The sequence below is a fragment of the Anas platyrhynchos genome, chromosome 3, assembly GCF_047663525.1.
Source record: "Anas platyrhynchos isolate ZD024472 breed Pekin duck chromosome 3, IASCAAS_PekinDuck_T2T, whole genome shotgun sequence".
NCBI lineage: Eukaryota > Metazoa > Chordata > Aves > Anseriformes > Anatidae > Anas > Anas platyrhynchos.
Window position 1 is genome coordinate 32,561,157 of NC_092589.1, and position 12,943 is coordinate 32,574,099.

Consider the following 12,943-nt stretch of genomic DNA (forward strand, 5'->3'; position numbering starts at 1 on the left):
AATTCCCAGTGCCTTACAACTGTTGAATTGATTCTCTGAACAAGATTTGGGATTTATAAAAAATGGAAAGGTCACTGCATTACTCCGTTGCAGTGAAAAAGTAAAAACAATGTTAGGAATTACTTAGGAGAGGAAAAGTAAAACAGAAAGCATCAGCAGGCCACTTAAAATATTTTCATGCCCTGCACCTTGAATATTGTATGTAATTCTAGTGCAACACTCTCAAAAGATTGTTTGACAGTAGCACAGAGAATGATGACTAGAATGATCACAGATTCAGAGCAGACTGCTCAGAGAACGACTAACTAAACTTCTCTGACTGAAGAGAGATGAAGAAGGGTGGTATGGAGGAGATCTGAGGAATCACATGTGGCATAAAGAAGCCAAAAAGAAAATGAAAGTGCACTGTGCCTAGGTACCTTAGTGCTTCAACATTTATAATGTTATGGGTCTGCTATTTGCAGCTCAGTAACCTTTCACCTGAGCTGCCTAGAGCACAAGAACCTCGCCAACATATTTCCCTTGCATTCCCATGCTTTTATTCTGGCACTGTGGGTCTCATGGCCCTGCAGCTGCAGACCCTGGTACTCTGCTTGTGCAGGGTCTCATGGGAAGCAGCTGCCACTGGTGTGAGAAACACCCCTACTCGCGCCCCTCTCCCTCCATTTCTCCTTTTGCTGATTTCAGTTTATATCAGGAAAAAACACACACATTGTACAACAAAGCAGGTTACAGTCATTTGAGTATTTGATTAACACTATCCAGAAATACATGTGCATGGAGACTTAAAATCCAATCAATAAAGAACACTGATGCCTCCGTAGCATGCTCCAAAAGTGCTAATAGCATGACAAGCAGGAACTCCAATAAACAGTTTGAGCCAATCCCTATAAAAATACACAGTACTGGGGAAAAACAATCAGGGACACTAGAGTAAAAGCAATAGGAGACTGAAGAATGTGAAATTTGGCCAAAGTTTTAAGGTCAGGAGGCAGATACTGTAAACAAGGCCAGGTGCTTTCCATCATGTCCATGGAGGTAGAGGAGAAGGTAAAGACTTCAAAGGATTCAGAAAAGTGGCTACAGCTGTGAGTGATCTGACTCACCAGGAAGTGCACAGTCTTTGAGGTAATATATAGTGGGAAAGGTGACTTAGAACCCTCTTAGTCCCTGGTAAACCTAGGCCTGAAAGAAGAGGGAGAATACAGAGCTGCAAGATGTGTGTAACATATCTAGTCATGGTTTAACAGGTAATGTCCTTTGTTTTTATCCTTAGTGAAAAGTTTATGCTAAAAGGACTATTGGCAATTTGTTAATTCCAGGTTTTTGTGTATCTCCAGGTCAAATTGGGTTTATTCTATCATTTTAATAACAACATTTATTTGTTTATTTAGAAGGCCTGTGGGAAACAGCCTGTGCTTGTCACAAGTCTCTGGCCTGTCAAAACCAGCCAGATCAACAGTATAGGCAATACTGGGACAGACTCACCAGGAAATGCTCACTTGATGTATCTTCCCCTTCAGAGCACACACAAGCTTAGCATGCAGCTACCACTTCACTCAGTAAGGAAGCAGAAATAACTTTCCAACCTGTTCTTCCCTTGATAAACTCACAAATTTTTGAAGGAATTTGGAGGTTAACAATTTCATTTAAAGTAAATACTACTGTTGAAAGGCCTTGGGCATCTATAATGAGAGACTGCATTGCCTCCCTGTTCACAGTGTTTAAGTAACATAGAGCCAGATCACCTCCAACATGGAGTGCTACAAAGTGCATCATTGTGTGTCACAGGTAGCTCAGTAATATGCATACAGCATTAGCGTGCTGTTTGTGTTCAGTGGTCTCTTTGGAAAGACAGAGTATAGGATTTTTGAATGGACATAAGAGACTTAAGAGCGGCAACTCAAATTACTTCTGCTGGCTTTCTCTTGTTCCCTCTGTGCTTGACTGGATTGTTACTGGAGAGAATGATCTGAAACTGTATAATACAATCGGATTTTATCAATATAGCAAGAATCACCTAACCCAATGAGACTGTTGCACGCAGTGCATGACACTCAGGGGGGTGTCTTCTTTAAAATGGTCCAGACCATGGCAGGAGCAGAGCTCAGCCACAGTAGCATCTGCACTGCCAGCAGGTTGGCAGAATAAAGCTGGTGGGAGAGGTATGCAGGGGAAAATGTTGGAGATCTCACTGTACGTGAAATTGTGCAGTGCCCAAAACAGTTGCAATAAAACAGCATCTCCCAAGGATTCTGAGCTTTAATCATTATGAGAAAACACTGGAAAATGAGATAGTAAATGGTCAAAGTAAATGAGTTAGAGGTAATCAGATAGCATGATGGTGGAGCATGGGCAGTGAGATGTCCCCTCTGAATATCAGAGGGCAGCCTGTCATGCTATCTACTTGACTGGGAATCATTATTTCCAGACCAGATAGACTGTGGCTGGTGTATGGGGTGTGTTAGATACTGGAGGCTCTAGGTGGTTTCCCTTTTCAGAAAACAAGCTCTGTTTTGGAAGTCCTGCTAGTCTCTTGCAATACTTTTGAATATGTTTGTACAAACAAGAGCAAGGCCTTTGGCATCCCATTTTTTTCCTCAAATTTATTCTATTATGACAGATTCTCTGATTCTCCTGTATTTGTGGATATACTTTAAAGCTTAGGATATAATTTAAAGTCCCTCATATCCCCCTCCCAACTTGTGAAATGCAGAAGAAAGAGGCGGTCTAGTGATGGGAAGGGCAGGATTGTGAAAGTACAGAGACCAAAAGAAGAGAAAATTAAATGAGTGAACGCTCCATGCTTTGGAAGCAACAGAAAAAAGAAATAAACAGTAGCAAGGGAAAAGGCTTTCTTTTATGCTCTAGATACAACCATTACTGAAAGGCAAAATGGTATATAAACCAAGTGGCCAAATGTAACAAGGAATTTTGCTGACATCTCTTACAGGGGAATCAAGCTGACATCTCTTTGCTGACATCTCTTACTAAAGGGGAATATGCTAGGAATACATTGTTTAGCAAAAACAATAAATTGCAACAGAAGGAAGTGAGTTGAAAGTAGTGGAAACAAAAGCTGTTCTAAAATCTGCACAGAGAACATGCATAAATGGTCACCGAGTGGGTGATCTGGAAAATATTGAACGTGGGGCTTCTGAAATAACCAATTCAAAAGAATCTCATAAGAAACCAGAAGTGTACGACATGGGAAGAGCACCAGGCAGAATGATACATAATAAGGGATTCTCAAAGTTCAGAAGAGGCAAAGAATTACATTTGTTCTGCTGCTGTTGGATGTATCTAGCTCAGAGGTCAGTCTCCAAGGTCAATCACTGTCTTATTTTCTTTGATTCCAAGGGCCAAAAAAAAAAAGGTGTGTGGGGGGAGCAATATTTATAAAAGCAGCCAATATGAAGACAACTACAAGAAAGTAAAGCTTGTTTTACCCAGGTAAAGCTGGGGTTCATTGAATACAGTGTCATTTTCACAAATTGAGGCAACATCTCAGGACTGAAAGTTTTGATTCATATTATTTTGTTCCCAGCCTGAAATTCAAGTGAAATGAAGCACAGTACATGCTTATCTAAAAGGCAACACTTAAAGTTAAGTCAGAACAAGAAGCTAGCAGGGTCTCAGTACTGTGCTCAGAGAGCATCTAAAAAAATGCATCTTCATTCCCATCATTTTAGTACTTAAAAAAAAAAAAAAGTAACATTTATCATGTTGGGTACTTACTTTTCCCTATTTCAGGTAAGATACCTCAAGAACAAGTGGTTTGTTATTTGTCTGGTTTTGGTCTTGCATTCACCTCCATTTTTCTGTCAGGAAATCTAATTCTCATAAGCTTTCCTGTAGATGTTAGGAATTTGTGATAAATAGCAAAATTTATTCTCTGACAATTTGGAGGTTTCCATAAAAGCAAAACCTATTGTCACTTCAGCTGAAGGAGTTATGCTGTAACAGCTACCAATGCTTAATAAAGCATATTCTACTGTTGGAAGCATGGTAGTAGCAAAGAAGGCCATGACTATTTGCTTGTTGCCTAGGTAGCCTCAAGTCACTGTATATGATAGAACAGACTGCATTTTCCACTCCTCTCAGGTCCTACAACAACTCTTATGTCTTCTCACTGAATTGCAAAACATAATCCTGAACAACCCTACCAGTGGATCTCTGACAGCACATCCCGTGCATTATTTTGGAATACTTATCCCTTATGTTCAGTTCCTTTTATTTGGCACTTGTTGCTGCCTTGCAACATCATTGTACAAAAGGAAAATCCTCTGATGCCTACTTCCAGTAGAAATCAGGTGGAGAAAGCAACACCATCAAGCTGTGTGTGTAGGCCTCATTTTGTTGGTAGTCACTGCTTATATTTCTCTATTTCTATTGCGCCACAGAGAGAGTGGCTGACATTTAACAGTAAAGATCAGCTAACAAAGCACTTCACTAGGCCAACAGTAAAACTAAGTTTGATGTCAGATTACCTATGTCCCACCTGCTAAATGCTTGTAGCACTTCAAATCATAGAATGGTTTGCGTTGCAAGGGACCTTTAAAGATCAACTATCTTCAACCCCTCTGCCATAGGCAGGGATGCCACCCCCTAGATCAGGTTGGCCAATGCCCCGTCCAGCCTGGCCTTGAACATCTCCAGGGCTGAGGCATCCACAGCTTCTCTTGGCAAACTGTTCCAGTGCCTCACTACCCTTACAGTGAAGAATTTCCTCTTGATATCTAATCTAAATCTGTTTTTATTTTAAGACCATTTCCTATAGTTCTATCACTATCTACCCAAGTAAAGAGTCCTCCTTTTTTTTTTTTTTTTTTTTTTTTAAGACCCCTTTAAGTATTGAAAGGTCACAATGAGGTCTCCCTAGAGTCTTCTCTTTTCCAGGCTAAACATCCCCATCTCTATCAGCCTTTCTTCATAGGCGAGGTGCTCCAGCACTTTGATCATCTTTGTAGTTCTCCTCTGGACTTGTCCTAACAGGTCCACATCCTTCCTGTGCTGGGGGCCCCAAACCTGGATGTAGTAGTGTGGGTGGGGCCTCACAAGGGCAGAGTAGAGGGGGGACAATCAGCTCCCTTGACCTGCTGGTCACACCTGTGTTGATGCAGCCCAGGATGCAGTTGGCCTTCTGTGCTGCAAGTGTGCACTGCTGGCTCATCTACCAAGAACCCCCAAGTCTTTCTCTGCAGAGCTGTTCTCAATGAGTTCTTCTCACAGTCTACTTCTGTCTAGGATTTCTGTGACCCAGGTGCAGCACCTTGCAGCACTTGGATTTGTTGAACCTCATGTGTTTCACATGGGTCAACTTCTCCAGTCTGTCCAGGTCCCTTTGAATGGCATCCCTTCCTTCTTTGGTATCATTTGCACCACTCAGCTTGGAATCATCAAAGTCCTTGTCATGTGCATTGCCTTGAAGTCCCTCACCAGACAGTACATCATATTGAAGAATCATATTGTTAACCTAGACCAGCCTAAAAATTGAATTAATTGCAACTTCCTTGGAAGACATTAAACATTCAGGTCTGAATTTCTCTGGGTGTTTGCATGGCAGGAGGTGTCTGTGCATAAATGGAGTGGTCTGCCCTTGTTGCAGCTGTCCCAGCTTACATTCCCTAGCTTCCTAAATAACAATATGATAATTTTCATGTATTAGATCTTCCAGTGCTTGTCCTCTATAAGAAAAAATAGCTTGGGTGTTCAAAAGTATTTAATTACTGTGTATTTCATTCATCAAACCAGAACAAAATTCAGACAATGTAGCCATACATCACTTCACTGAAGTCGATATAAGTGAATAATTCCATTTAACTTGCAGCTTTATAATGATAATTTGTTCTTCACTGTTCTTCAAAACTAGTATATGAGACTCATTCCAAGTATTTCAAAAGGGATGTTTGGTGCTCTATGAAATTCCTACAGACAAAGACAAATGAACAGGTGGGAAAGGTTGAAAATTTTATTTTTTTCTAAGTACACAAACACGATGTTTGCATTCTGAAGTAGCTTATTTCTATTCACTTGTTGATTTCAAGCCATTTAACAAATATTGTTGAAACAAGATTTCTGGGCAGTTAGGTAAGTATTATTAGCTTTTATTATTAACATTGTTACCTTTTCTATTACATTAAAGATCACTGAAGTCTGTTTTGAAGTTTTGCCTAAAGCTTATACTTTTGCACATAGTTAGAATTCTCTGACAAGTAATTCACAGGAAAGCTAAGAAACATTGCTTTCTGCCATGGCATTTTTACTTCAGAGGTTCCCAAGACAAGATACAATTGAGCGAAACATTTTGGATAATGTAGAAAATAAATCTATACGCGATAATTACTGGATATTATGGTTCACCAACTATCCAAATTAAATACAAATACTTTGCTGTATCCTACTACAGAGGGAATTGACTTGATGGAAGTATATTAAAACAATGTATCTCTAAATATGACAAGGAGTTGCAAAAAATAAGTTCAATATCTTGTGACAGCTAAACAATTTTAAGAGCTTCTGAAATAATGATACTTCAAAGCTTGACTACAAAGATTTCCAACCACCTTGTAATTTTGAGTTTCCATCAATGTTTGGCAGTATAATGGCAATTAAGACATTATCAGGGGCTCGGCTTAAGGGCATGGATCAGAAAAAGAAGCAATTTTCTGTGGAATTCAACTAACACAAAAACAATGTTAATGTACCCTTGACCAGAAAACTAGAAACTTATATTAATGATAAGTGACAATACAATAGATGGTAGGTTTATAACCCTACATGAAACTAATGTTTGTACACCTTGTAGTGTTAGAATTATATAATAACTTTTTCACTAGTGTCTTAGAATTTCAACTTACATGTGGCTATTCAGCCATTAAGTGCTTTAAAGAGCATTCTCCTTGCAATTTGAGGGCAGAAAAAAGGGTCAACTCACCTAGAGAACTAGAAAAACTGATTTATTGGCTTATCAAAATCATTGGAAGAGATCCTTTCTTTTGTTGAACATAGTTGTTTGGGAGGTCAAAGAAAGTCCACAGTGTGTGGATGCAAATAGATTGGGTATATTCCTGTAAATTTTGGCATCAATGATCTTATGTACATGCTAAAAGACTATTCAGATTAGAATGGGTAAATGAACTGGGGTTGGATTTCATTGTAATTTTATTCTTAAACTCTATTTTTTAATTATATTTGTCTCACTTTTAATCCTAGTCACAGAATGTCTAAATTATATAATCAATAAAAAATCAAAGTTTGAAATAACATGAAGTAAAGCATGTTTCTGAGCCTGAAACACTGGTCTGCAAGTATTGGAAAAGCTATAGTACAGGTGGGATGAGTCACTAAACTGCACTTTTCCTCTTTATTTTTTTTTTTTCAAGTAGTATACATCCCATATGGCTTCACCATTTAAATTCTACTAGGTTTCTAATAACACCTAGATTTGATTGATAGTCAATGGAGAGAGAACAGACATGTCCTGAAGACAGTTAATTTCACCTGCCTCGAGAATTTTGCTTGGTCACTTCTACTAGTGTGACAACTTCTTCAGATAGACCACACAGATAGATAGCTGATTCAGGCAAGACTTTTAGACAGTTCATATTAAGTTCTTTGACTTCCCTCCTGAGCTTATTCAATTCATTTGCAAGTTGCAAAACCAAGTGAAAAGCACTACACAATTCATGTAAATTTTGATTAGAGATGAGAGGGAATAGCTTTTTGTGTGAATACTAAAATAAAAAATATAAATATTTAGTTGGAGGCATGTGCTTAATCATTCAATGAAAAAAAATGGAGAAATCTCATGAGGAACATCATTTTTTAACTGATTTTGCTTGGAAGTAATTGAAGTTACTGCAAATATCACATCTATTATTTCCTCCTTATGTCAGATGTATTATGTGAATTTGGTAGGGGTTCTATTTTTAGAGCCAATGTACAATTATCGATCTATTCCATTTTTACAGAAAGGTTAGGATGAGATTTTCTTAAGAGTCCTCAAAATCTGTGTTTTGGCCTAAATGCTAAGTTGTGGGAAGAAATATAGGATGGTGGCCAGAGCCTGCAAAGACCAATTTTTGGTCCATAAAGTGCTAAGCAATGTCATGTTGTACGTGACAAGTTAAAGAACCATATAAGAACAATCAGCAAACAGGTTGAAGAAATGCAATATTTTTAATGAATCCAAATAGTGAATGAATATTCTTTGGGTCCCCCTGACTTCATTTACAGAGCATTATTAACATCTGCGTTTTGACAGACTACTGTATCTTCTTCCTTCCCCATCTCCTTGTCAAACTTTGAGATAACACACATTAGCATACTCTATCTCTGGAAAGCAAAGATAGCAACTCTATCATACAATAACATCCTACACTTGTTGAATTGCTTATTTAAAATATTGTAACTATTTCCTAAATTTAGTGTTTTACCTGTGCCTTAGTTGGAGATAGTGACAAATTGAATCAGAATTACAATTTTATAGCAGGCTTCCTTCATGGATTATAACAAAGGCACAGGTTTAAATACTTCTGGGTCTAAGGGTTCATTCTGTTCCTGCAGTAAGCAAGTCAAGGCACTGACCTTGCATAATGATCTCTTCTGGAAATGCCATGTCTTAGATACCTATCACTGACAATTTGTCAGCAGCACAGGCATTTTAGTCACAAGGGCACTTCACAAAATCAAACCTGTTGCCTTACATCAGACACAATAAGTTGTTTCTGTGTTGCAGTGGCATTCCTCATAAACTAGGGTTATTTATGACCTGTTTGGACTTCATGCATGCTGGAGAACAGGCATCCTGTGCTGTGTGAGGTGGTGTTAATGGTGCTGGATGAGATGCTGCTGAGATTGGTTAGGAAGGTTTGATGCTACTACATGTCCATCAGTGGAAGAATGAGACATTGGAGCTATATGGGGAAACTCCAGTGAGGCAATTCACAGTCCAACGCGAGTGTTGAGGAAACAAGCGAGACTGAGACCAGTGTCAGGGATGGTGACACAGGTGCATTGCTTAAGCATAACTCTAGTGAAAGTGAAAAAGGTAAAATGATTTTTGACAGCTGAGAATCCAGTGCAGGTTATCCTGTTATTATAATGCTTCCTTTGAGGGAGAGAGCCAATGTTTCTCAAGGGTGTTAGGGCAATCTGACAAATGCAAAAAAGATTTCGTATTCTGAAGGTGAACATTTCCAGACCTGTGTACAATATCTCCTTATAACCACACCAGCATGAGAGGAGCAGTCTTGTTTTTTCATAATTTTGTTGAGGTACAGAAAAAATATTCTCCCAATGCACCTGCTGATACTATGAGAGATGAAGAACCATAGGAAACTGTTCAAAGTGATGCCTTATACAGAAATATTTAAGGTCATTAAAATCTAGGCATGGGAATTTTCCTACCTCTGTAGATAGATTGATTATATTAGCATTTCTAATCATTCATGTTATAGGTGAGTAATTTAACGAATAGGCAGAATTTGTTTTAATTAAGATAAGAAAGAAAGTCTACATTTATGATGCAGAAAGACCCTCTTCTGACATAGCAATAATGCTTGCCAAGTAGGATTGAAAAAAATGAAAAAGTACAAAAAGGTTTCTGCTGTACTACATACAACATGAACTAAATATTACCCTGAGTCCAGTCCCACTGAGCCAAGTTCATTCTGGTACAATGCTGCTGACTTCAGATGACATGTGTTGAGTGTGAATTTAGTCTGATAACTTTGACAAAACACAATGGCATCTAGAGGACTCTCAAAGACATGCTTCTCTATTTCCAGAACTCAGGCCTAAAAATCTACTTATATTTAGTTTGTGAATTTCTGGTAGAACAACGTGTTCAGGATTATATTGAAATAGAAACATGGACCATGTTTTACGGGTCTATGATGTAGTATAGGATATTTATGATATCAAAAATCAGCAGAGCTCAGGGATTTACGTATGTCTCAAATTTAGAAGGAAAAAAATATTGAGTTTTTAAAGTAATCTTTTGGTCCTGCTCTCATTTCCATGGCTCCCTGTTGTAGCTCCTTGAACTTCTCTTTCCATACACCAATCCCACAATTTGCTTCATATAGCTAACAATAGAACTGCTTTTCAAATACCAAAATCTACAGACTTTCCCTAAATAAGCTTCTACTAAGATCAGTGGAATAAGATGTGTACAATGTGTACAAAATTCATCATCCATTTCTCCAATCTTTGAAACAATTTTCCATCATTAAGTGTTGCAGTAAAAAATAAATGATAAGAAAATGTTGAGAAAAGCTGTTAGGCCAATTTGATAACTCTCAATATAATAAAAGCCTTTTGAAATCTGATGGTTCTGAGAAGTCTCACGTGAATGGTCATTTCCTCTGTACACAGGAATGCATCTTGAAATATCTAAATTCCTAACAATTCTGCTGACTATAGGTCATACATATTTATAAATGACGATAAGACATATTTCAGGACATGGGATTCAAATTTCCTAAGGGAGGACAGGAGAAGAATGGAATGGAAAATGCGGTTGATGGCAAGAGAGTCTTCCCACTATCCAAACTGTGAGTGAATCCCTTTATTTTGCATTGTGCTTTTCTTCTATTTCAAAGAAATCTTCACAGCTGATATTTGGATCTCTCCAGAAATGTGATTCTAACAGCTGCAAGCAGATAACAATACAACTTACATGTATGTTATTGTCATTTGTTCTGATAGTACACGGAGGTATGATGATACCATACCTCCGTGTACTATCAGAACAAATGTACTCAACCCTTTACCGAAAGGGTTGTTCTTTACCGAAAGGGTTGTTCTTTACCGAAAGGGTTGTTCTTTACCGAAAGGGTTGTTCTTTACCGAAAGGGTTGTTCTTTACCGAAAGGGTTGTTCTTTACCGAAAGGGTTGTTCTTTACCGAAAGGGTTGTTTGACATTGGAACAGGCTGCCCAGGGAAGTGGTGGAGTCACTATCCCTGGAAGTCTTTAAAAGATGTTTAGATGTAGAGCTTAGGGATATGGTTTAGTGGGGACTGTTAGTGTTAGGTCAGAGGTTGGACTTGATGATCTTGAGGTCTCTTCCAACCTAAAAATTCTGTGATTCTGTGATCATAAAACAGGATGACAGTTTGTTTACAGAAAAGTAGGTTTGGGTTTGCATTTGATGGGTTGTATTGAGGAGGTTGAAAGTCATCTTAATCCATCTAATATTCTTGAAGATGATGTCCACTTAACACAAGACCAATAGGTTCTTCAGTATTTCATTCCCGAAGACAACTAAGCATTAGTTTTTCCAGGGATGTTTTCAATTTGTACTGTTATTAACACCAGTACTATGCTGATTGAAATGAGATCAGTCTCTTAACGTTAGGTACAATGATTTGTGATAACACAATAAGCAGTAATGTACAGAGAAGGAGGTATTGTGCTCATCCTCAAGGGGACATTATAGATTTATGCCAATTTACACCAGATTAGAATATCTCCCATGACATATGGGTGTAACAGAAATACAAAAACATTGGCTCTGGCCATAAAAGAGATCAAGTCTGCAAAAGTAATTTCCCTTTACCTCCAGCTGAAAGATGACATTTCTGAAAGACTCTTGGTAAAGGAGAAAACCTGAGAATGCAACTTCTGTACCAATTTCAGATCAGAACAGATCAGTACTTTTTCCTTTAACAACCAAGCCACTATTATTGTTCCTCTCCTTTCCACATCTATTATGTTTTCCAGAATAGAAACAGATCCACAAGTAGCTCCAGATAAGTGGTTCAGATTTGATTTACCTGTTGTTATTGGTTGTACTGCATCTGTTAGCATACAGTTGTCAGCTTTCACGAAGTGGCTCTCAACTGATATAGCTAACTGACAGATAATCACTTCTACGGTTGTCCAGCTGAGAAAGGCTTTAAAGCAGATGAGTTTAGTTATCTTACAGTAAAAATGTCTTGACCCTGTCCTGGAAACAAAAAAAAAAATCTTTTCATATTCGCGCTATGCCACCAGGGTTTTCAGTATGAGTAAATAACACAAATGAAGTGTTTATGTAGGGCAAACTTTGAGAAATCTTATTAACTTACATCAAAATCTGCTGTAAGTATACTGTTTCGTTGGTATTGAACAAGAAACAGGTTATAACTCAAACTATTGAAGGTGTTGGTGTCACAAAGTAAAAGGTTCATTGCTTTAGTGACTTATAAGTTGCAAAGTCTTAGCATGCTAATTCAAGCATCATTGTTTTCCTCTCATTTGAGAACTTTACAGCTGATGCCAGAAATCAATCTGTTCATCAGAAAGGAGACATCCAAGGACTTGACAACACCATTCTCAAAATGATAAAGATTACTAAAACAATTGCATTTGCTGCTTTTGTTTTTTAGTATTGAGGTTAATTTTCTCTCTGAAGAACAATGCATTTACAAAGTCTGGATTAGAAATATTTACTCAAAAAAAATACCCTCCAGTTTTTTATTTTTATTTTATTTTTTAATGTGGGGAACATAGGTTGTTTTACCAATAATATTAAAGCAACACTGAAGCAGAAAAGACATACATTATGTTTAAAGTTTCTAATGGGAACTATTAAAACCAGAATGTTGTGTTAATCTGCATTTTGATACATATTCCAACTGAAATAAATTGAAACCATCATCTTCACTCAGTTAAATGACTTTTTTTTTTTTAAAGCAAAACTCTACATTTATGTTATGTGGAACTGTGATAAACAACAAAATCTAGGTAGAAACTTCCAGTATTTGAAACTATTTCTGTTCAGATAACTTTGCATAGATGGAATTCTTTCTGTTAGAAAAGGGCAGCTTTCCATTTGTTTCAGTGGGTAGTTAACATGTCTCAGATACTCCTGGGTAAACTAGTATAATGTCATGGAATTATTGTAGGGGACATGAAAAGGGAGGTCACAATGAAATCACCCTGTTCTGAGATTT

The 12,943-nt window shown here is 37.8% G+C and overlaps 1 long non-coding RNA gene across 2 annotated transcripts in view; it reads left to right on the plus strand.

Annotated features, from left to right (window-relative positions):
- The first annotated feature begins 1,009 nt into the window (after nt 1–1,009).
- LOC106017916 (uncharacterized) overlaps nt 1,010–12,943 on the plus strand; it is a 28,607-nt gene continuing 16,673 nt past the window's right edge. The window contains exons 1-2 of one of the 2 annotated variants that reach the window (XR_002403394.4): nt 1,013–1,250; nt 10,468–10,559. This is a non-coding gene — a long non-coding RNA (uncharacterized lncRNA). Of the gene's footprint in view, nt 1,251–10,467; nt 10,560–12,943 lie in introns of both variants that reach the window. The other variant, XR_011808151.1, reaches the window with a different exon arrangement.